Source organism: Pseudorca crassidens, chromosome 14 (assembly GCF_039906515.1).
Source record: "Pseudorca crassidens isolate mPseCra1 chromosome 14, mPseCra1.hap1, whole genome shotgun sequence".
NCBI lineage: Eukaryota > Metazoa > Chordata > Mammalia > Artiodactyla > Delphinidae > Pseudorca > Pseudorca crassidens.
Window position 1 is genome coordinate 70,093,558 of NC_090309.1, and position 24,336 is coordinate 70,117,893.

Here is a 24,336-nt window from a genome sequence, read left to right on the forward strand (position 1 = left end):
TAAATAAATAAAAGAGAGCAAAAGACTTGACCAGACATGTCACAAAAGAAGATTGGCCAATAAACATATAAAGATTGCTCAACATCATTGAGTTAATCCGAAGACGCAAATAAAACCTCTGTGCGGCCACAGTTTACACCTACTGGAAGAGCTCAACTGCAAAAGACCAGCAATTCCAAATGCTGGCGAGGACGGGGAGCGGCTGGGACTCAGACATTGTTAGCGGGGGTGTAAAATGGCCTGACCATTTTGGAAAACTGACAGTTTCCTATAAATTTAAACATACACCTGCCCTATGATTCACCAGTTCCATTCCCAAGCATTTACCAGAAAGAAATGAAAACATTATAGTCACCAAAACACTTGTCCAAAAATGTTCACAGCAGGGCTTCCCTGGTGGCGCAGTGGTTGAGAGTCCGTCTGCCGATGCAGGGGACGCGGGCTCGTGCCCCGGTCCGGCAAGATCCCACAGGCCGCGGAGCGGCTGGGCCCGTGAGCCATGGCCGCTGAGCCTGCACGTCCGGAGCCTGTGCTCCGCAACGCGAGAGGCCATGACAGTGAGAGGCCTGCGTACCGCCAAAAAAAAAAAAATGTTCACAGCAGTTTTAGTCGTAACAACAAGAACTGGAAACAAGCAAACATCCATCCATACGTGGACAAATGAACAAACTGTGGTATTTTTGTACACTGGAATACTACTCAGCAATAGAAATGAACAAGCTACAGGCATGCCTTGTTTTACCGTGGTTCACTTTATTGTGCTTTGAAGATATTTTGTTTTTTACAAATTAAAGGTTTATGGCAACCCTGTGTTGTCAGATGATAGGTAGCATTTTTTAGCAATAAAGTATTCTTTAATTAAGGTATGTACATTTTTTTAGACATAATGCCATTGCACACCTAATAAACTACAGTATAGTATAAACATAACTTTTATATGCACTGAGAAACCAAAAAAATTATGTGACTCGCTTTATTGCAATATTCGCTTTATTGCAGTGGTCTGCAACTGAAACTGCAAGGTCTCTGAGGTGTGCCTGTATCGATAGATGCTCTATGGATGAATCTCAACAATATTATGCTAAAAGAAATTAGCCAGCACAAAAGAGTACATATAGTATGATGACATTTATATGAAGTTCTGCAACAAGCAAAACTAATCTATAATGATAGGAATTAGAACATTGGTTGCCTCAGAGAAGGAGGTGGGGATTGACAGAAAAGTTCTGGGGATCTAATGTACAACATGGTGATTATGATTATAGTTAATAAAACTTTTTTTAAAAAAAAGAAAAAGGAAAGGAGAATAGGGCCAGTTTGTGAGGTGATGGAAAGATGCTGTATCTTGTTTGGAGACGTGGTTACACATACAGGCGTCTGTCGAAACTCATCCGGTTTTACACTTAAGATCTATGCATCTCACTATATGCAGAGTACATATACCTCAATAAAAAGCAAAGAAAACAGTTTCCAGAGGCTCGGGAGATGGAGAACTGCGAAGCTGGGTTTAATGGGTCTAGAGTTTCAGTTTTGCAAGATGAAAAACTTCGGAGATTGGTTGCATAACAATGTGAATATACTTAACACTACGGAACTGTACACCTAAAACGGTTAAGACGGTAAATTTTATGTAATGTGTATTTTACCACAATTTAAAAAAGCAAACAAAATATGCTACCACGTACAACCTAACAAACCTTACTCGTGAGGAGTCAAACACAAACAAGTTAATTTCATAATATTTATGTAGTCCTTGAACTCAAAGAAGCAAGGGAAATCGGTGGGCATGGAAGGTGGTACGGGCGGCCGTGGACAAGTAAGTGGGCACCGCCGTAGGGCTGAGGAACACGGTGGACCCTTTAAACATCCTAGGTCTCTGCCCGCTTCGGCTCCCCAGAGGACAGAGAGGGATGGAGCTGGAAGATTCGGGAGACCTCTTCCATGAACCCATTTTCTGAGAACTTGGTGCAGCCAGTCCCCTGGAGGTTTGTACGGACAAGAAGGACAAGGTCCTGCCTCAGTTGTGTGCGGCAGGGCCAAAGGAAGGAGGTAGGTGAGGGGAGCGTGTTGAGTCCCTGCACCAGAGGCCTCAGCGCACTAGCCTAAGCTCCACCCCTAACACGCTATGTGGTCCTGGCCAAGTCCGTCATCTGTCACCCCCGTCGGGAGGCTAACTCAGGGCTTCCTACGCAGAGCTCCTCAGCACCCGCTGGGACTTCCCTTGGGCTCAGCTGGTCCCAGAACCAGACAGGGGCAGGCTGGGGGCCCAGGGGGCCGAGGAGCGTCAACCCCCTCCTCCCACATGTGGCTGACATCTAGGCCTGCTGCGTGGCTGACGGGTGATGCGGACGGCGGGATGGGGGTGGCGACAGTCGGGCCAAGTGGGAGGAAGGCAAGCAGAAAGGGCACCGTTGAGAAGCAGCGAATCATGAAGCATGCTGTTCATTGACTCGGGCTAATTAAGAGACCAGCATGATGGCCATAGTGCTGGTAATGTCTTAATGCCCGGTTGTCACAGTCCCTGCGGATTAGCCCCTCTACCTCCTCATCGTCCCAGAAGTGCCCTGGGGGATGTCAATGCGTTGGGGGCACCTCTAGACTCTCCTGGCCTTTGCAGTAGCTGCTGCCTTGAGAGAAGGGGAAAAAGAGCTGGCGGGCACTTATTAAGCACCTCCTACGGGTCAGGTCTGTGTTAAAAACGTTCATAAGGGGTATATATCGTTTGGTCCTCCTGACACCCTGAGAGGTGGGACCCATCATTCCCATTTTGTCGATGGGAACATGGAGGCTCAGAAGGAGGAGTGGATTTGCCCAACATCTCCTGCTAAATTAGACATAGTTCCTGCCCCCTTACCTCACTCCATCACAGTGTAGAACTGTCTCATTTGTAAGACTGAAGATACTTCTAGATGTTCTACTCTGACCCCCCCCCCCCATGGCAGTCATATGTTCTAACAATTAACCTCCAGGTCTTTCCAGCGACCCTCTTCCCTTGCTTGCTGGTGATGGAAACTCCCTCCACTGAGACAGATTTTAAGGGCTTGACTGAGAATGCTCCCCAGAAGAGGGAAGGTGAGATCTTAATTTTTCTGAAATAAATTGGAAAAATGGAGGGACGGATAGCAGTTACAGTGTGCTGCAGAGGTGGATGGAAGAATGAGCTTGCCTTGTCCCAGAGCCTGAAGGAGCTGTTGTGTCTGGAGTACAGGGACTGGGGGGATGGGGGTGGGCAGAGACGAGGTTTGCATTCTCTTTTATCCCCCCGGTGTTTCTAGCAGAGGCAATGGTGTTCCCCCTGCAGCCCTGTGAAGACTGGATGAGTGGTGTCAGGTGGGCAGCTCGACAGGGTCTGGGGCTCAGCAGAGAGATCCGGGGTAGAGTGAGACCTGAAGCTGTGCCGACCAGAGACGGCTAATCTCTGGGTAACCCCAGAGCCTGCCGCGGTGCACGGCGAAGCTGCTCGATGATGGAGATGGCCGACTGGCTGAATTGCAGCAGATGCCCTCGCTGTGGCCCCAGTGCTTACGATACTGGAAAGAGATTCTAGAGGAACAGCCTGCCCCACCCCACTGGAAGTCTGGTGTCCCCAAGTTCTCCCTATGTTGCTAGACCCAGCAGCATCCACCAGCTTCCGGAACACGTTGCTACCATTGCAGTGTTCTCCTCAGGCCCCCCTGCCCTTGCCTTCCCCACAGCTCTCCCACTGAGCCCCCTGATTCCGCAGTCCCATTTCTAAGCTGGAAGCCTCCCAGCTGACAGCGGGACCCGGGATGCAAGACTCCCGGTGCTCACACACACACGTACACACACTTACACACTCACACGTACTTCAGCATCCTTCTCGACAGGCCCCATGTGTCCATCAGACTAACTCCTGCTACCGGGCAGGAGACCTGCTTCTGGAAGACAGAGAAGACACACAGAAACACACGGCATCTTGAGTCCACTTGGTCGTTACTTGGAGGACTGATTTGGTCCCGAACTCCATGAGCTGCTGAAGATCTTAGGTGACAGCCCTATCATGAAAACCAGCCAGGCCCAGGAATCCACCCTCCTGCCAGCATTTTTCAACCCAGGAAGGGATAACAGGCAGTTACGTTTGCCTGCAGAGAGCAGAGAGTAGGAAGCCCATCCTGACCGAGGTGTGGAGGATGGCCGCGGTGTGAGGCCCACCTGCCCACAATCACCCAGTGATTGCAGAAATCTTTTCCTTTTAAAATCATGGGGAAGGGGCGAGCTGAGGGAGACAAGAACCTAGGTATGTGTTTGGCGTTCTACCCTGTTTGTAATTGGGAGCAATTTTACAAACTTGCATCATCTTTCCTAATACAATAGACTTAGGGGTTCAAAAGTGCTGGCACGATGTCTTTTAAATATTTAGAAACCTTCTCCACCCCTACCACCAAAGCTGAGTATTTGTTTTTTAAAAATAAACCCTTGGCAAGGATGCCACGTGGTGTCCGCAGCACAGGTAACTGTTGTGCAAGCCGGCCCGCCCGAGGGCCGAGGGTGGGGACCTGCCCACAGCTGTCACCCTGTTCCTAACAACTCCTCGGGGCACACCCTGCTCATTAGGCCCCGGCCGCGCCTGGCCGCCCAGACTCTTGGTGGAACCAGAATGCCGGGAGCGGGCGGCTCCTTGAACCCTGAACAATCGGCTGTGAGGAGTTAATCCAGACCAAGGGCCGGGGTGCCCAGAAAGCTGGGTGCTGGGAGCTCCCTCTCCCACGCCTAGGACGGGCCTGGGCAGCCTGCACACTGGCCCAGCTCCCGGGTCTCCAGGTGGCCAGGAAGCAGCAGGGGCCCCAGAGGGAGCCCAGCAGAGCTCTAGGCAGTTCAGGTGGACTTGTGTTTAGAGGCTGCCTCTCTCAGGGGAGGGCTGAGCCACGCCGACATTACCTCACTCCGGCTCAGTGACCCCCAGGCAGGTAAGGGATGGGACTTGTTTCTGCATTACAGCTGGGGAGCCCAAGCAGAGCGGATGGGCAGGCAGAGAGGGGAGGCCACCGTCAAAGCCCGGCACCTGCCCCGTCTCTGGCACCAGCTGGGCGAACGCCCATGCCGGCAGCGCTGCTGCCCCCTGGAATGGATGCTACCGTCTTGGGGTGGGGATGTGCCTCCACTGAAACAAGCTGCCTGTCCCCCACCCAGATAATCCAGGCCTGTCTCCCCTTCCCCCCGCGCCCCCCCCCCACGCCCGCATTTGCGGCCTGTGGCATGAGGAAGGATGGGGCTGCCCAGCCTGGCCCCGCCTGGGAAGTACGTCCCACTGGTGTGTCTGCCAATTCAGGATAAACCGGATTGGGGTTAGGCAGGTGGCAACACGCTGCAATTTGTGGAGGCTCCTGGCCTCTTGCTCCTGTGACACCAGGAGGGTGAGGGTGGCAGCCATCTCTGTCCATTCATGGGGCTCAGGCCTGCCAGAAGACAGGCCGGAGTCACAGGCCGCAGGCTGGAAGCACAGAATCTGCAGAGACCCAAGGAAGCTGCCGGGAAAGAGCCCTGGCTTGGGACACAGGAGTCCCCAACACAGCAAATCTAGCCCCCCACTAGTGGGCTGGGACAGCCCTCCCCTCCAGGGGCCCATCTGTCCAATGATGGATTGGATTAGATGAGATCCCCTTACTCCATACTCCTCCACTGTCATCAGGCTGGGCCCCAACTCCCAAATCCTCCATTGCTTCTCTCAATAAACCCATTCTACTGGGGAATTAGAATTAGCCTCTGTCTAAATTGAAGGCCATGCATGTGCAGCTCTGGGCGGGCAGCCCTGGGGTCTCCTGAGAAGAGAGGAGAACCAACCGAAAGACAGGGGGCCCTACCTTGTACCTCCCACCTGGCCCCCATCCCAAACCCTGACCTCGTGAGGCTTACCCGCTCTCTCCAGGTCTCCAAAGCGGGGCTGAGGCACTTGGGCCAGAACCCACTCCTGGAGACATGGGCACAGAAGCCCTGCAGGTATCATGCAGGATGGGGGGCTGTGAGCCCCGCAGTGGGGAGCCCCCCAGGGTGCCAAGGACCAGCCACAGGGCTTGAGTAGGAGTTCAAAGCCCCCTTTAAACCAACTCTGCTTCAACACTCACCCCCTAGGAAGGCCCAGAACGAAGAAAGTCCAAGCCCCACACCCCCTTTGCTAACCACTAGAATTGGTTACTCATTTGCAGAGCATGTTTTGGTCGACAACGCTTTTTCCCATATGTGATGTCATTTGATCCTCACAACAACACGATATTTCCCCATTTTACAGAGGAGGAAACTAAAGCTCAGAAACTCAAGCTTCAGAAGTGGTGAAACCACAACAGGGAGCCGGGAGGTCAAGTTCCAAGGTCAGTGCTCTCTGTGGGGCGCTGTGTCCCTATCTCCAGGCCCTAGGGACCCAGAAACACGCCTCCGGGACTCAGACAGTGGGCTGAAGCCTTCCCAGCCAGCAAGGCTATGTGTCTGCAGTCCAAAGGGCCTAGAGACCCACCCACACTGTTGCTCTGGGCCCACATGCAGGTTCATAGAGAAGGTTGGTAAAGCAAAGCCATTCTGCAGTGGGCCTGAAACTCAGGGTAGACCTTCCCTGGAGACTGACAGGGCTGGATCTCTTTCCTCCTGCTGAAACCCATAGCTCTTCTCTTAGAGGAAGAGACCCATTTGCCGCCTTCAAATCTCTGAAGAGCCGTGAGGAACGGGGAATGGCCATCTTCTGTGGGGATGACGGGTGGAAGAGGCAATAAGCAGATGGGTTACAGTGCAAGGAGGGACCAATGGAAGGAAGGACCCTCCAGGCTGGGTAATCGTTCTGCCCTGGGAATGTTATATAGGAAATTCAACTCCTGTAATGCTGAGTGGGAAGAGTGGGGCTACGTGATAGTTACACCTTTCCACACCAAGAGCCTATGATGAAATGGGAACTCTCTTGGCTTCTATGGCCCTTGAATTCCCCTCTATGAGTACCATACTGGCTCAAGATAAAGTTGTTGCTGAGTGTCTCTACCTCCTGCTGTTACAGACTGGGATGGAGTGGAGAGAAGAGGTCAAGAAGCAGGGATGGTGGGCTGTGTGGTGGCCCCTGGACCACAGCCAGCTGAGAGTCTGATGTGGGAAGGGTCTGCTGGAGCTCCATGCTCTGAGGGCCGAGTGCCCTGAGGCCATCTTTATCTGCTGTCCCCGAGAGGTAACTGGGGCATTCCCATTGATTTGGGCGGCCAGCCAAAGACCTGCCTGGGCCTCATGGGCAGCTGTCTCCTTTGCCACAGTGACCAGAATGAGTTGCCAGGTCAAGGCAAGCCCGGCCTCGGCCATGGGTGTTGGTCAGCCACCTGTGTCCAAGCAGCAGCTGGCCAATCACTGGCCATCCCTCCTCTGCAGCTGGCCTGGATTGTCCATATCGAAGAGGAGCTCTCTTAGGACATCTGAGTAACTGAAATCTGGAATCTGGAGCTACAGGTGGAGTGATTGGACTCTAGCATCCCAACACTGTCTGCGGAACACCTCAAGCTACAAAATTGTCTGCCGCAGTTCCTTGAGGGTTAAGAGAAACCAGACCGTCCCCCTTGTCCAGAAAGCCTCCCAGGAGTGTGCTCAGTTGGTGAACAGAGGGTGGCACCATCCCTCCCCCACCACACCTCCTGGCCACCCACCTCCTGCTTGGTTCTTGGTTTTCCCCTGGAGGCATTTCCTGCCATCCTGGGGAGGTGTGGGTACAAGCAGCCTTCAGGCTCAGCCCAGCCTGGCCCATGTTCTTCTAGGAGTCCTGGGAGCTACTCCCACTCGTTCATTCGTTACTCAATGCTTCCTGAGCACCCGTGCACCTGCAAACCTAAAACAGCAGATAACTCCCTCATAGAAAAATGGGCAAAGGATATGAACAGGTGATTCCCAGACCTGGCCTTGCTACTTATTTGCTGTGTAAATTTGGGGAAGTAACTTAACCACTCTGTGCCTGTTTTCTTATCTGTAAAATTGTGATAATAATGCTTCTAATTCACTGGGTTACTGTGGAAACTGAATGAGATAATCCACATGTTATGAGTAGAATTGTGTCCCCCACCAAATTCACGTGTTGAAGCCCTAACCTCCTGGTACCTCAGAATTTATTTGGAGACAGGGACTATAACGGGTGATGATGTTAAAATGAGGCCATTAGGGCCTATAAGGGGTGATGACGTTAAAATGAGGCCATTGGCCCTAATCCAATATGACTGGTATCCTTGTAAGAAGAGGAAAAGACAAAGAAATGGGCACACAGAGAAAAGACCATGTGAAGAGGTAGCAAAAGGGTGGCCAAGGAAAGAGGCTGAAGGAGAAATGAACCCTGTGGGCACCCTGATCTTGGCCGTCTAGCCTCCAGAACGCTGGGAAAATAAATGTCTGTGGTATTTTGTTATGGCAGTCCTAGCACGCTAATATACCACCCAAAGCACTAGAACAGCATCTGGCATATGGTATATACTCAATAAATACTAATTATTGCCATAAATATTATTGTTTATCTCAGCTGTATACCCACCATATTCGTTTCCTACTGCTGCTGTAGAAAATTACCCCCAAACGAACTGGCTTAAGATAACACATATTTATTTTCTTATAGTTCTGTAGGTCAGAAATCCCACTGGACTAAAATCAAGATGTCTGCACGGCTGTATTCCTTCTGGAGGCTCTAGGGAAGAACCCATTTCCTTGTCTTTTCCAGTTTCTAAAGGCCACCTCATTTCTTGGCTGGGGCCCCTTCCTTCATCTTTAAAGCCAACAGGGTAAGATGTTCCAATCGATCTTCCTCTGACCCTCCTGCCTCCCTCTTATAAAGACCCTATGATTACATGGGGCCCACCAGATGATTCAGGATCACCTTCTCATCTCAAGATCCCTAACTTAATCACACCTGCAAAGTCCCTTTTGCCATGGAAGGTCACATGTTCACAGATTTGGGGGATTAGGACATGTGCATCTTTGGGAGAAGGGCCATTTTTCTGCCCACCACACACATCATCTATGATTAAGTGAAAAAAGCGAGCCATAGAACAACACCTATAGGTTAATCTCATTTATGGAAAAAGATACTAAATCAATTTATAGAGAGAAAGAAACTCACACAACTATTAACCATGGGGAGGGAGTCGGGGCTTTTTGTGTATTGTTCTAACTTTTTCTTTTACAGTATGCACATATTCACAGATTACTTGTGTAATTTGATTTTTTTTTTTAAGTAATCCAAAGGAAGAAAGAAGAGATGTGTACCCATCCTTGGGGAGCTCAGTCTAGGGACGTCAAACAAATCAACAGCCTCAAGTCCTCTCGCTTCATGGTCTGAGAAGTGGCAGCTGGCGTGGAAGCTCCTGCCCGCCTGGGTGACACTACCTGAGGTGACACTTCTGCTGGGCTCTGAAGGATAAGAAAAAGTTTCCCAGATAGAGAGGAGGCAGAAGCGTGTTGCCAATGGCAGCGGGCCTAAAGGGGCCGCCCTTTACCGGGCGGTGTAGGAGCCATGGAGAAGAGGCCAGAGGCAGGACTGGGCTGCTTGGCTGTGGGCAGGCCCTGTGCTGAGTGGTGGTGTAGGCATTTCCTCATTAGATGTCAGTGAACTGAGGCTGTGTGTTTTGATGAGACGAGAGAAGGTCTGACTGGATGAGAAAGGGCATGAAAGCAGGTGGCAGGGCCTTGGTGCAGCTGGTGCAGACAGGGAGAGCTGGGGAAGGGGGCAGGTAGGGCAGAGCCAGAGGCAGTGCCTTCCCTCAGTCCCCACCCACCTCCCACGGCCCCATCTGCAAGCTTAGCCCCAAGGCAAGTAGCAGGCGCAGGACAAGGTCTCCGGCAGCCTCTCCTAGGGTTGCGGGAGCTTCTAGGCCTGACCTGGGACCTGCTGCCTGGGGGCTGACTGCCAGGTCTGCATGGTGTGTGCAAGGCAGCTGGCCACAGACCCGGCCAGGTCATCCTGGCAGCGAGGGGACGGCACAACACCATTTCTCTTAGTCCACTGGGGCTGCTATAACAAAATACCACTGATTGGGTGGCTTATAAACATCAGGAATGGACTTCCCTGGTGGCGCAGTGGTTAAGAGGCCGCCTGCCAATGCAGGGGACACAGGTTCGAGCCCTGGTCCGGGAAGATCCCACATGCCGCAGAGCAACTAAGCCCGTGCACCACAACTACTGAGCCCACGTGCCGCAACTACTAAAGCCTGCGCGCCTAGAGCCCGTGCTCCGCAACAAGAGAAGCCACCGCAATGAGAAGCCCGCGCACCTCAACGAAGAGTAGCCCCCGCTCGCTGCAAGTAGAGAAAGCCCGCTTGCAGCAATGAAAATCAAACGCGGCCAAAAAATAAATAATTAAATAAACAAATTTATAAATAAATAAACATCAGGAATTATTTCTCACAGTTCTGCAGGCCGGAAGTCCAGGATCAGGGTACCAGCATGGTCAGGTGAGGGCCCTCCCAGGGTCTCAGGCAGCTGACTTCTTGCTGTGTCTTCACCTGGTGGAAAGGAAGCAAGGGGTGTCTCTGGGGCTGGTTTGACAAGGGTGCTCATTCCACTCATGACCTAATCACCTCCCAAAGGCCCCACTTCCTAATACCATCACCTTGGGGGTTAGGCTTCAACATTTGAATTTTGGGGGGACACAAACATTCAGATCATAGCACCCTCAAAGGGTTCCCAAGCTGGGGTGAGGCTGGGTCTGTGGGCGGGGAAAGCAGACAGAGGGCCTTCAACCCGTGGCCAGCCACCCTGTGTGCTTGTCCTGACTTGCAGAGAGAGCCCAGCCGTGTCTCGAAGATGTAACTGCAGATAACACAGAAGGCACCTGTCAGTGGCAGAGGGGAGAGGTGATTGGGTGGGTGGGATTAGCTTAGGGGGTAGCCAGTTCCCGTGTTCCAATGGCACCCTGGCCCAAATGATGGACCCACATCTCTGCTCTGCCAGTTTCAAGCTGTGTGGCATTGGACAAGTTACTTAGCCTCTCTGGGCCTCAATACACCCATCTCTAAAGTAGGGGTAATAATAGTATCTGCTTCATAGGTTACTGTCTGCTAAGTGCTTGGAACAGCCTAAGTGCTAGTGGTCATTCCTGGGGACCCTCCATGGATCTCCCAGCTCGGCCTGGCAGGCGAGGACCCCTTCAGGGTCTCCACAGCGCCTTATCCCTACCCTCAACCAGTCACCCACTCACACCTGCTCCTTGGGCCCATGGGGTGGCCCCGTCAGCAGGACCTGTGGCACAGGGAAGGGGGAGGAGTGATGGCTTATGAGGCAGTGGTTACGGGGTGCGAGGGCTCTGAAATGGTGGGAGGTGGGGACGGGAGGAAGCAGGGGTTTCAGAGTAGCAGAGACTCCCTCGGGGAGATCTGTCCAGGGCAGAGACTGCTGGTCACCGAATGCCTGGCTTTGGGGTATCAGAGCCAGCTTTGACGGCAGCCAGAGCTCCCAGCTGTGCTTCACAATGCCGAGGTGTCTGTCATTATCTGCAGGGCTGTTGCGAAATGTTCCAAGCAGAATTACATACTTTTAATTCACTTTAATTGTGTAAAAGACCTGCATGTCAGGCAGCACTTGTGAGAAGGGGATAAGGTGTCACCAAGTCAGAGAAATGCTGATGATCGGGGTCCACTCAGCAGAGTTGGGGGTGGGTGTCTGGATACTGATGTGGCTGTAGGATGAGCAGGCCAGGGGCTCTGGAATGCTAATATTGTTCTTGGAGATCTGCTGATCTGTTGGAGCCCACAGGGAGGCCCATCTCAGATGAAGGGGGCGGAGCTCAGCACTGAGGAACTCAAGGAAATCATCCCAGTTTGCAAACTAGTGGCAGAGCCGGGAAAAAGTAACAGCCTGTGGTTTTCTAATTCCATTGCCAAATGGGGGCAGGGGCCTACCGGCCAGGGTGTGAAATGCAGGCTATCGATTTGTTTGATCTGTGAGGGATTCTCAGAAAAGGCCCGACCAAGGCAGGGGTGGAAATGATTGCAGAGGAAGCCCAGGCCTGCCGCAAACTGGCTGTGTAGCCTGGGACGAGCTGTTTGCACTCCCTGGGTTCCACCTCAGTCGTGTCGTAATAAGGAAGGATGGCTGCATAACGATGACACAATTATCATGCAGGGCTTACTAGGTTTGAGTCACCTTAAGTACATTATCTCACATAATCCTTCCAATAACCCTATGGAGTTATCCTCATTTTGCAGATGAGAAAATGGAAGTTCAGGGAGGTTGAGTAACTCATCCAAGTTCACTCAGCTAATGAGTGACCCAACAGGGATTTAAAGGCTTGAATGGCTTTAAATGGTTGCTAGCGCCATGCTAGATCCCTCGGGGTCAGCTCTGTGCTCCATCTTGAGCGTGAAAAATAGGGAGGGGTCGCCCCCGTTCCTTTGCGCTCTACCTCACTGCTGCTTGAGGGCCGGGTCCTGGTCGATGTGCAGGCAGTGGGTTGGGATGGCCCTGGCCGCCACCAGGACCCCCCCGAGCACGTGGAGAGGAGGTGAGAGCCCTGGCACATCCACAACCTATACACCTCCCGTCCCCACAGGTCTGAGAAAGGCCACGCCTTTGCTTTAAACTGAACTCTTCTCTCCAAGAGCTTATTACACATACCCTTTACACAGCAACTTAATCAAATAATAACTTCTGTGCAAACCTCTACAAAGGACCTTTTCACCCAGGGCTCATTTAATGCTCACAACCTCGCAGGTGGGGATGTTGTCATCATCACCACCATTTGGACAGTCAACTGAGGCAGAAAGGTAGCCAAGGATAGGTGCTACAGTCGCTTGTGGCTCTTCAATGACCAGCTGGGTGCCCTTGGACAAGTCACCTATCCTTCAGAGCCTGAGCGTCCTCATCTGTAACCTGGAGGTGGTTGTGAGGACTAAAGGCAGAGTGGGTGTGCAGTGCTCAGTACTCTGCTGGAACAGAGTAAGCACTCAACAGTGATAGCCTGTATGTTTTTAGGTACCTTTTTTAAAATGGACTTAATTTTTTAGAGCAGTTTTAGGTTCACAGCAAAACTGAAAGTACAGAGAGTTCCCATACACCCTCTGGCCCCCGCCAACACACACACACACACATGGCCTCCCCACCACCAACATCCCCCACCAGCGTGGTTACAGTCCCTGAACCCACACTGACACATCATGACCACGCAGAGTCCCCAGTTTACATTAGGGTTCTTTCTCAGTGTTGTACGCTCTATGGACAAATGTATAATGCCGTTTACCCCCCATCATAATATACAGAATACTTTCACTGCCCTAGAAGTCCTCCGTGCTCTGCCCATTCATCCCTCCCTCCCCCTGAATGCTCGGCAACCACTGATCTTTTTACTATCTTCATAGTTTTGCCTTTTCCAGAATGTCATATAGTTGGAATCGCACGGTATGTAGCCTTTTTTAGACTGACTTCCTTCACTTAGCAGTATGCTTTCAAGTTTCCTCCATGTCTTTTTGTGGCTTGATCGCTCATTTCTTTTTATCACTGAAGAATATTCCATTGTCTGGATGTGCCACAGTTTCCTTCTTCATCCACCTACTGAAGGACATCTTGGTTGCTTCCAAGTTTTGGCAATTATAAATACAGCTGCTGTAAACATCCATGTACAGGGTTTTGTGTGGACATAACTTTCCAACTTGCTTGGATAAATACCTAGGAGCACCATTGTGGGTTCAAAAAGGGTATGTTTAATGTAGGCTCTTGTTTTTTTATCCAGTCGACACTATGTCTTTTGATTGGAGTATTTAGTCCATCAACATTTAAGGTAATTATTGGTAGATACATATGTATTGGAAACAACCTAAATGTCCATTGACATATGAATGGATAAAGAAGATGTGGTATGTGTGTGTGTGTATATATATATATATATGTATATATATATTACTCAGCCATAAAAAGAATGAAGTAATGCCATTTGCAGCAACATGGATGGACCTCTAGATTATCATACTAAATGAATTAAGTCAGAAAAAGACAAATACCATATGATATCACTTAACACGTGGAATCTAAAATATGACACAAATGAACTTATCTACGAAACAGAAACAGACTCAGACATAGAGAACAGACTGGTGGTTGCCAAGGGGGAAAGGGGAGGGGGGAGGGAAGGAGTGTGAGTTTGGTATTAGCAAATGCAAGCTATTTTTTTTTAAATTTTTTTTGGCCGCATTGGGTCTTCATTGCTGCACACAGGTTTTCTCTAGTTGCAGCGAGTGGGGGCTGCTCTTCGTTGCGGTGCGCGGGCTTATTGCAGTGGCTTCTCTTGTTGTGGAGCATGACCTCTAGGTGCACGGGCTTCAGTAGTTGCAGCACACAGGCTCAGTAGTTTGGCTCACGGGCTCTAGAGAACAGGCTCAGTAGTTGTGGCGCACGGGCTTAGTTGCTCCGTGGCACATGGGATCTTCCTGGACCAGGACTCGAACCCATGTCCCCTGCATTGGCAGGCGGATTCTTAACCTCTGTGCCACCAGGGAAGTCCATAAACTATTATATATATGTATAACTGAGTCACTTTGCTGTATACCAGAAACTAACACAACATTGTAAATCAACTATACTTCAATAAAACAAAAATTTTTTTTAAAAAGAGTATATTTAGTTTTGTAAGAAACTGCTAAACTGTCTTCCAGAGCGGCTGTACCATTCCTCTTTCCCACCAGTAATGGCTGTGGCTTTTATTTTTATTGAGAAACAAGAAGTGACTAGCTTAAGATTATACAGCCATTTGTTGGCAGAAGAAGGACCTGAGGACAGTACCACTTCGGGTGGTTTCCCTTTAACCACATTGCCCCTCAGCTAGACACACCAACCTCACACCCTGACAAACACTCACACTTATTCACTATGGCTTTCAAGACCCAATTCTCGGTACAGATGTGTGTGGAGCAGTCCTCTTCTGCCCCATCCAGGAAAGCCTGCCATCCAGTCCCTGCATCTGAGAAGATTGTGATGCTCTTGCCCCACGCCCGGGTGCATAGGGGCCAGTGTCCAGGTGTTCCAAGCTTACCTGCACCTGGAGAAGAACCAGATGTCCTGGAAGCCTCTTTCCCCTGTCAAAGCAGACCCAGCCAGCCCCACAGTCCCAGGAGTCACTGTAACTTCATCAGGGACTGGCAGAGGGAAAGAAACGGCCCCTACACTCGCCCCTTACTCCAGCTCTGAGTCCTTCCTCCCTTCCTCCCTTCTGTAGGTGAAATTCACATAATAAAATTAACCATTTTGGGGCTTCCCTGGTGGCGCAGTGGTTGAGAGTCTGCCTGCCGATGCAGGGGACACGGGTTTGTGCCCCGGTCCGGGAGGATCCCACATGCTGCGGAGCAGCTGGGCCTGTGAGCCATGGCCACTGAGCCTGCGCATCCGGAGCCTGTGCTCCACAACGGGAGAGGCCACAACAGTGAGAGGCCCACATACCGCAAAAAAAAAAAAAAAAAAATTAACCATTTTTAAAGCGTACAATTCAGCGGCCTTCATAACATTTCATAATGTTGTGCAACCACCACTACCTGTTTCTAAAACATTTTTATCTCCTCAGAAGAAAAACCCTGTGCCCATTGATCTATCCCCCCCATCCTCCCTGTCCCCAGCCCCTGGCAACCACCAACTCACATGCTACCTCTTTGGGTGTACCTATTCTGTAACAGGATAAACGGAATCATATAGCCAGACCTTTGGAGTCCGGCTCCAAACACGTTTCTCGGACCACACTCTCTGTAACTCCCTGAGGAAGGAGGAGAAGCAGGGGCTTCTGCTGTTTCCTTTGCTTCCGTCCCTGCCCCCGGTCTACATTGCCCTGCACCCCCTGCCCACAGCGTCTGTGGCCCACCTCATCCGTTCCATGCCATTTCCTAGTTCCTGTAACTACCCCCCAGCTGAGGACCTTGACGCTTCCTAGATTCAGTCAACAAATAGCTTCTGGGCTGGCAGGGGAGACAGACAGGTAAACAGTCATTGCGGCGGTAGGATGAGACACTGCTAGCGGGTTTTCAGAGTCAGGGGAGCCCAGAGGAGAGACACGGAACCGAGCCTCGGGCTGAGAGTGGTCAGGGAAGATAACATGGAGACTGGGGGTCCCGTCTGTCTTGTTCATGCCGTTTGTTTCCTCAGCACAGTTCCTGGCACCTAGAACAGGATGAATGACAAGTCCATCCATCAATCAAAGCAGCTCTTGGCTAAGAGCTGAAGGATGAAGTTGTTTATACCATAAATTGGGCATAACTTACCTGAAGATTGTAGGCAAAGATTCAGCGCCTATAATACCCTGAAAGACATTTCAATCTAGATCAACATGGAAGGGGACGGGGAGTCAAGTGGCAAGACGTGGGGCCAGATCACACAAGGCCTTGGAAGCGGCACAAAGGAGATTGACTTTAACCTGAGTGAAAAGAGGAAGGACTTCAAGGAGATTTGCGTTTTAGGAACTCAACATTCTAATCTAGGTTAGAGATATGATGACCTAAGGATGTGTCAGGCGGACAGAAGAGAGATCATTCTTGCCCTCCTGCAGCTGATGTTCCAGTGGGGAACAGAGATACTTAATATGCTGTTTAAAATAATTGAGTAGTCCCAAAGGTGCAAGATGATCTGAGGGATGACATGGCAGGGAAATGTTTAAATTTCAGTGACCTTTAAATTGAGTGACCTTTAAATTGAGACCTGAGAAATGAACAGGAGATGGTCAGAGAGAGAGGCAAAGAGATTTCCAGGCTACACTAAAGCTGTTATGAAGGTCCTGAGCAAAATGTGTTGAAGGAACTGAGAAAAGTCCAGTGTGGTTGTTGAGAAAATGTGAGGCTGGGAGTTTGACCAGATGAGGCTGGGGAGGAAGAAGGAATCAAACCCCAAAGAATCCGCTTACACATTTTGAAATCACCCTCAGCAAAACAGGAAGTTTTTAATGATGTAAGCAGGATTCTCGTTTTCAAAATAGGATCACTTGCATTTCTCTTTTGCATTTCTGTGCATGTGACCTCCTTCCTAATCAGTGCATTCGTCTGCTTGCCTTGAAAGTGGTGTCAGAATTATCAAAGAAAAACAATTCAGAGAAGGAGATAAGTAGTATTTAGCTTCTGACGTTGAAAATAAGATTTTTCAGCCAGGCGATAGTCTTGAAAGACTCTCTATCAAGAAAAAGATGTTCTGGATGTCTTTAACTTTCTCTTTAAGATTTCAAGAAGCTAACCTGACAGAATTGATCTTAGGGCATTATCTAAAGAAGAGAACAGGGACTTCCCTGGCAGCCCAGAGGTTAGGACTCCGCGCTTCCACTGCAGGGGGCACAGGTTCGATCCCTGGTCGGGGAACTGAGATCCCGCGTGCCACACGGTGCGGCCAAATAAATAAATAAGCGTGCAAGCTACCAAAAAGAAAAAAAAATGAAGAGGAGAACAGAGGAGAGAGCCTCGATCTCTAGTCTGGAGGATGTTGGGGAGGAGGTAAGAGAGGAGGCAAGTGTGGAAGGAAGTCAGGTGTGCACCCTAGTGGTCCATCCTCCAGTTGATGTCCCAGATAGCAAAGGTGTGTTAGATGAGGGAGGGAGGGGAGACTGGGAGGAGATTTCCTTAAGTATCTCTCTAGAGGTCTTCACATCAAAGTAAATTGCAGGGTGGTTAGGCACAGGGAAGGTTTGAATTTAACCTTCTGAAGCCACCCTGGGTTCCCATGCAGTGTTAAAATGATGGCTGCATTAGATCTGTAGCTGTGGGTTTTATATAAGAAATAGACAAGAAGCAGATGGATTGAAATCCTGCTAAGCATTTTTTTTTTAATGCATTGAACAAACAACAACAAAAAGTATTGACTATGGCCTGTCATTTAATAGTTACTTCCTTATCCAATCCCTGGGTCCCAGAACCTGCAGTCGCAGGAAGTAGACAGTGAACACTCTGAAGCTCCCAGGGGGCCTGCTCACCAATGCCTGTTTCAGGTGTAGCCATGGGAGATAATGCACAAAGAAGGGCCTCCCAGAAGGAGAAGCCCAGAGACACAGACAGTGGACAAAGCTCCACTGCCGGGGAGGGGGCTTCCCTCCTCCAGTCTATCAGTATCTGATCGTTGCCGTGAACCAGTGTCGGATGTGTTCCCTTGATTCCCTTTTCTGAATGGGAGTCTTCACTGCAGTTATCCTATTCCTATTCCACCTGGCAAGTAAGTATGGGGTGGAGTGTTTTCACTTAGATGTGTTCAGACCATACAGAGCTTCGTCTGAAGCCCATGCAGAGGGCTGCACATCGCCTGATGATCCTGGGCCCTTGATCTGCCTGAGGCTTTGGAGTTGTCTCCCCGGGGGAGGAAAGGAAATAATAATTCAGTGTATGAGAAGAGGGAGGCATATACATTTTGGGGTGGCCAAAGGGCAGACTATGGCAGAAACCGCCCGTTGGTTACTCCAGTACCCATTCTTCCCTTCTTCCTCAATAACACAACCCCCAGTTTTATGACTAAGGCTGTGTATCACTAAGGCTCTATTTAAGATTACATTTCTCAGACTCCCTTGCAGCTAGCTCTGACCATGGGAGTAACTTCTAGCTAATAACATATAAATAGAAGTGTCATAAGGTTTTTCAGGAAACTCTCTGTAAGAGGGAAGGAGTTGAAATAAAAGAGGGGGAGGAGAAGCCTCTCCCCCATTCCACCATACTGCTTCTTGGAAAGCAAATATGATGGCTAGAGTTTGGTAGAACACGGATCATGGAAATTAGGGCCATATCTTGGGAATGGACAGGAAAGAAAAGCTAGAGGATTTTGGCCCCTGACAACTTCATGAAACCACCAGACCAGCCCTCAAGCTCTGGCTCCAGACTTTTATAGGAGAGACTAAAGCTCTGTGTGTTCAAGGTTCTGTTTATTTGGGTTTTCTGTCACCGGCAGCTGAATGTAATACTAATGGATATATCTCTACCACAGGATTTGAGTGGGAGACTTACATAATCAATTTAGTGGTTGGGTCCCAGAACCTGCAGACTGTGAACACACAAAATGTTGGCACTATGGCTGCAGAATGGGGATTGGAGGTGACATCCCAGGTGAGGGATGACAGGGGTTTGTACGAGGATGGTGATGGTAGGGTTGGATAGCACATTCAGACCTGAAGCATATTTAGGAAGTGAGACAGGAGTTGGTGGTGGTGAGGGAGAGATGAGAGTCAAGGGCAGGAAGAGGGAAACCAAAGAAAATGGCATTGCAAGGAAGGAGCGGTGAGCAGAGCCAGCTGCCGTGCCGTGGTCAAGGAAGATGCGGGCTGAGATATATCTGTAGGATTTGGTCACAGGGAAGTAGTCTCAGGGCAGTGGAGGTGGAAGCAGACTTGAGTGGGTTGAGGAAAGAGTGGGAGGTGAAGAAGTGGGCCCAGCGAGTAAAGATAACTCCTGCGAGGCTGAAATAGGGATGGAGTCAAGGGAGGGCTCTTATCCTTTTTAAGATGGGCAAGACTGGACCTCATTTAATGGGAAGAGCCCTTAGAGAGGCAGAGGTCAACGACGGAATAAGAAGAGGTATAAGCTGCTTGAGGAAGGTCCCTGAGAAGAAGGTGGGAGGAATGAGGCTTGGGGAGCAGGAGGGACCCTTCTCTGTTAAAGCAGGCAAAGGAGGGCAGGCAGGAGACACGCTGTCTCTCTCCCGAGCTGTGGGCAGAGCCCCTGGCCTCCCTGCTCCCCGCTCCCATCTCCCCATCTTGCACATCTGCTGCCTCAATATTCCTAGTGTGTGACGGAAGCCATGTCCATACCCGCCGGGCCCCTGCGTACAGCTCCCAATACCTCAAAACAAAATTCTCATTTCTGCTTACATTTGGGGTCTCAGCTTAAATGCCACTAGTTCTGGGAAGCCCCACAGATTAGGGAAAGTCCCAGTGATAACTGCACCCATGACAGCTTTTGTGTCTTCTTTGAGATGCCCAGTGAACTTGTAATTACTTGATCGTACTCCCATTAGACGATGGCAGGGGTGTGCGTGTATGTGTATGTGTGTGTGTGCGCACGCATGTGGGTGCTTCCTTATCACCTCTATCTCCCCAGCACGGAGGACAGGGCCTGGCACGCACAGGCACTACATTGGGCTGAATGACTGACTGATGAGAAGATTCAAGCCTGTCATTGAGGCTCTCGAGATCTCAGGTTCAATTTCCAGCATCCCTTAAACCTGCCCATGCTCCAGATGTTGGGGACTACTTCCTGGTCCCCAAAGCTGTCCCACGCTTTCCTCCCGCACTGGGTCTTTGCTCAGACTGTTCCCTGTGCCAGGAATGCCTGCTCTCCACTCTGTCCTGTACAGACTCCACTGCTCCTCCCAGCCCAGGGCCTCTTCCGCTGCAGAATCTTCTCTGAAACCCTCACCTGCCACAGGCTTAGTCACTTAACATCTTCCACTGTGAATGTCTGTTTTCCCTGTCCCTTTACTCCCATCAGATCGTAACCTCCTTGAGGGAAGCTTCTAGTTCATAATTGATTGTTATTTCAAATGAAAAATTTGACTGTGAGGCAAAGAGACACCTTATATAACACTTGGGTAAATAGAGTCTTATACAACTGTGTCCCCAGTGGTGGCTTTAGAGTGTCATGCACTTAGTAGGGACACAAAAATATTTTTGAATGAATATTTTCTCCCTCATACCTGCAAGACTATGATGGTGACAGTCTCCATCTGCACATTAATTTTTTTAATTAATTTAAATGTGGTTCTCCTATGTTTACAACACAGAAAAGGTGCCTGTTTTCATCCGGGAACAAAGTCTGTCTTTTCAGATTTATTCCGTCTTTACTTGAGAAACAAAGGCATGTCTTATAGAGCAGATCAAGGTGGTGACTGTCTTTGCCAGTGTACCAGATCCACCACTGCATAAGGGAAAAGGAATTTCTCCTGGAGCTGATCATTTCCAACATGTTCAGCAACATTTCTGAACAAGACCACCAGTGTAAAGGATATGAAATCTACAAAGCACTAAAGTAAGGAGGAAACTGCATCACTATTCATAGCTATTATTTTCCATGCTAATGTTTCATGATTGTTTTTTAGTTCAGAAAATAGAGTCATTGGGATTCTCAAAAATACTACCTAAATTGAAATCCATAGAGACAGAAAGCACACTGGTGGTTGCCAGGGACTGGAGGCAGGGGGGATGGGGAGTGACTGCGTAATGGGTCAGGGTTTCCTTTAGGAGTGATGAAAATGTTTTGGAACTAGATAGAAGTGGTAGTTGCACAACATTGTAAAGGTCCCAAATGCCACTGAATTGTTCACTTTAACATGGTTACTTTTATGTTATGTGAGTTTCACCTTTGGGTCAGGCCTCCAAAGGGTCCTCAGAGACATTCAGCTGAGCACCGTGACAAACCAGTTGAATGTGTGTATTTTGGTTTGTTACTCCGTTGGCTGAGTCCTTAACAAGGACTTGTTAAGGTGTTTCGTTTGATTAAGGACTTTCTAGTTCCAGAGGTGGAGCCTGAAGCAGGTTTTATTTTTTCCTTTAAACCAGGGGAACCTCCCAGAGACAACAACTCGCAGACTGTGGATGGCGCCCCAGACGCTTCTCTGGGCCGTTTGTCCGTCAGGGCCCAGTGGGGAGGAAGGAGGACGATCCTGCCCCAAAGAGCAGAGTCACAGGCTACAGTTTCTCTCCACTCCAGGCAGGTCCCACAAAGGTGAAGGCTGGTTGCAACGAACGGCGGGTGGACTTGTCCTAACAGCTCGCAGCTTCTCAGGAAGCCGTCCTTTTGTTGTCGCGTCACGGGGGGAACAGACTCCGTCAGAGAGAGCAAGGGCAGGTGCTAAAGCAACATCCTGGATCAAGTGCCAGGCTGGTGGCGACGGGCGGGGCGGCCGTCAGCCCTGCTCAGTGGGGCCTGCTGTGTGCAGGCCTGGCAGGGCCCCGGACCAGCGGCGGGGGCTGGGCTGACCACATACCAGTACCCGTCCATCTTTTAAAAACGCAGGACCCAAAGGGAAATCACACCCTTTCATTTCAAACATGGCCCGGGAGCCCAGAGCCCAGTGGCTGTGCTATAATCAAGTTGCATCAGTCAACTTTATAACCAAGTCTCCTCCTTTTTTTTTTCAGCACTTCATACCTTCTCCTATGCCTTCACATACGTGTCTCATTCAGTAACCCAAGAGACAAACACTGCTGACGGCCTTGGAAAATAGCAGCTCCAGGAGAAATTCCTTTTCCCTTATTCAGCGGCAGTCCAGTAAACAAAGAAAGCCCAGTGACAAAGTTGTGTTCACTTGGGAAACTCTAGGTCCAGCAAAAGGGGATAGTCCCAGGAGTCGCTCACCAAGTCGTCTTTCCCGAGGGAGAGAACCCCGCTTAATCTTTAGAACTCCAACTGTGTTGGATATGTAATCAATAGAGTTTACCATCAACCCAGGTCGCTGAACCAGTGACCAGTTCAAGACAGCCTAGACTCAGCAGGAATTGCAAATTCCCCAGCAGACCCTGTTAGAGCCCAGTGGAGGTGGCCCCTTATTGTTTTTCTCAATAAAAGACTAAAAAGCTGTCTGCATGTTTTGAAGGCATCGACAGCCACCCAGAGAAACAGGACTGCTTATGACTCCATCTAATAAGCGCCTGGCAACCATCAGCCTCTCTAATTGCCATGTGAGTGAAGAGGTGGGAATTTTAACAAACAAAGTCGATTTCGAAGTGTTACTGGAATTTGAAAAATGTCACAGAAGCGCCTAGCCACGAGAGGCGAGCAGAGACGCCTGCTTCTCTCAGGACAGCATAATCCCGAAAGCCGACGGAAGCCGACACGAACCCTCCCAGCACCTGCCTCCTTGACACTCACAAAGAGACACGTCAGCTGCTCAGGAAACTACAGGTACCACTGAGACACCCCAGACCCTTTCCTTGTTGTCTACTCGGGCAGAAGAGGCGGCTTGGAGGCCCGGTGCCGAGAGTTCTGAGTGCCCCGTTCCCTTATATTCCAGGCCCTCTCGAAAGGGAAAGGAGATACGGGAATCCTTCCCACGCGGGTGCTCTCACAGTATTATTGTTACCCTCCCCCTCTACAGAGCGGAAACTAAGGCTCAGAGAGGTTACGAGCAGTGGGGGCAGGCCTAGGATTCTGGGCCCCTGTGACTCACAGTCCAGTGCTCTTGGGTCCTCCAGGAAACGAGGCCTACACCCTGGGCTCATCTTACGCAGATTAGGAGCAAGTGGCGTCATCTCAGGGCCCGACTCTCAGCTGGGGCCAACCATCGCGAGAGCTAACTAATGACAGGTGTGCCTCCCTACTGTTTATATTAAAGGGAACGAGCGCCCAGAATAGATGCTCCCCCATTTACCCCGGGGTTTCCTGGTCTGCAGGGCAATGGGATCTGGCTGACACTTCTCAGTGTTCCACACCCAACAAACCGGCTCTATTCAAAAAGGAAGTCCGGAGATGTGATCACCCCACTTATCTGCACACCTTGGTTGCTTCCAGAGGCCTTTCCTGTGTGTGACCTCACGTGACCACCTGGACCATCTGAGCAATACCTTAAATTGGTTTTTTGAAGATTCTTGAGTTTCCAGCAACCTTGTTGAAATATAATCCAAAGTACCCCCAGGAAGGGACAGCACTGTGAACCATTAGTGGTTTGCACTTGGCAGCCAGCTGAGAATCAGGCCCTGAGAAGTGGGAAAAAGGACTGGGAGGGTTTGGAGAGGGTCAAGAAGAGAAAGAAGCAAGAGAGAGGAGGCGGGGAAGGTCTGAGCCCCTCCCAGCAGCTCACCTCCCAGTTTTGCAGAAAGAGGTTCCCGCGGAGCCATTCCTTGCTTCCCCACTCCCACCAGAGAGACCAACTCTGCCCACGGGGCCAAAGGTAGAAAAGTCTACAAGAAAAAAGGAGACGAGACAGGAGAGATGGGAAGAAAACACAGAATAAACCAACCATCAGAGGCTCTTCAATCTTAATTCATTTTATTCTACAAAATGCTACTCAATTGAAAGTGGAGAAGCTAACCAAAAAAAAAAAAAAAAAAAGGAAAAAAAGTTGTAATATGTTCTCTCTTCCATAGCAGCAAGCTTTTTCTAACAAGCTTTCTTTAGTGCAAATACTGTAGGCTTGTATTACAGTAAAATAACAAAACAGAACAACAACAACAAAACACCACCAGAGATGCTTTAGAGCAGAGCTACTCCTCAATTTTCAAAAGTATACAAAGATTTCTGAGATCACAGTCCTGCCTGGAGAGGCCTATTTAGCAGCCTTTCCAATGGGACCATTCCACCAATACTTAAAAAAAGAAAGAAAACAAGGTGTTCAGAAAGATAAATTCCCCATCAAGCTGTAGGAATCTTGTACAACTTTTTTTTGCCTCCAGGATCTTATAGCAGTCTTTACGCCACATCATCGACATACCTCAAATACAGATGCACAAAGCTTATG

At 49.9% G+C, this 24,336-nt stretch overlaps 1 protein-coding gene and 1 long non-coding RNA gene across 2 annotated transcripts in view; one reads left to right on the top strand and one right to left on the bottom strand.

The window, feature by feature from the left end:
• PLB1 (phospholipase B1) overlaps positions 1 to 24,305 on the bottom strand; it is a 201,933-nt gene extending 177,628 nt beyond the window's left edge. Inside the window, exons 1-2 of the mRNA XM_067703362.1 lie at positions 23,050 to 24,305; positions 10,364 to 10,460 (exon numbers count right to left, since the gene is read on the bottom strand). The gene's annotated coding sequence lies outside the window, so the exon portion shown is untranslated. The remainder of the gene's footprint in view (positions 1 to 10,363; positions 10,461 to 23,049) is intronic.
• Positions 4,567 to 10,343, top strand: LOC137205325 (uncharacterized). Its single transcript, XR_010934096.1, has 4 exons — positions 4,567 to 4,928; positions 6,248 to 6,326; positions 8,579 to 8,741; positions 9,195 to 10,343. It is a non-coding gene; the product is annotated as an uncharacterized lncRNA (long non-coding RNA).
• Positions 24,306 to 24,336: the final 31 nt, after the last annotated feature.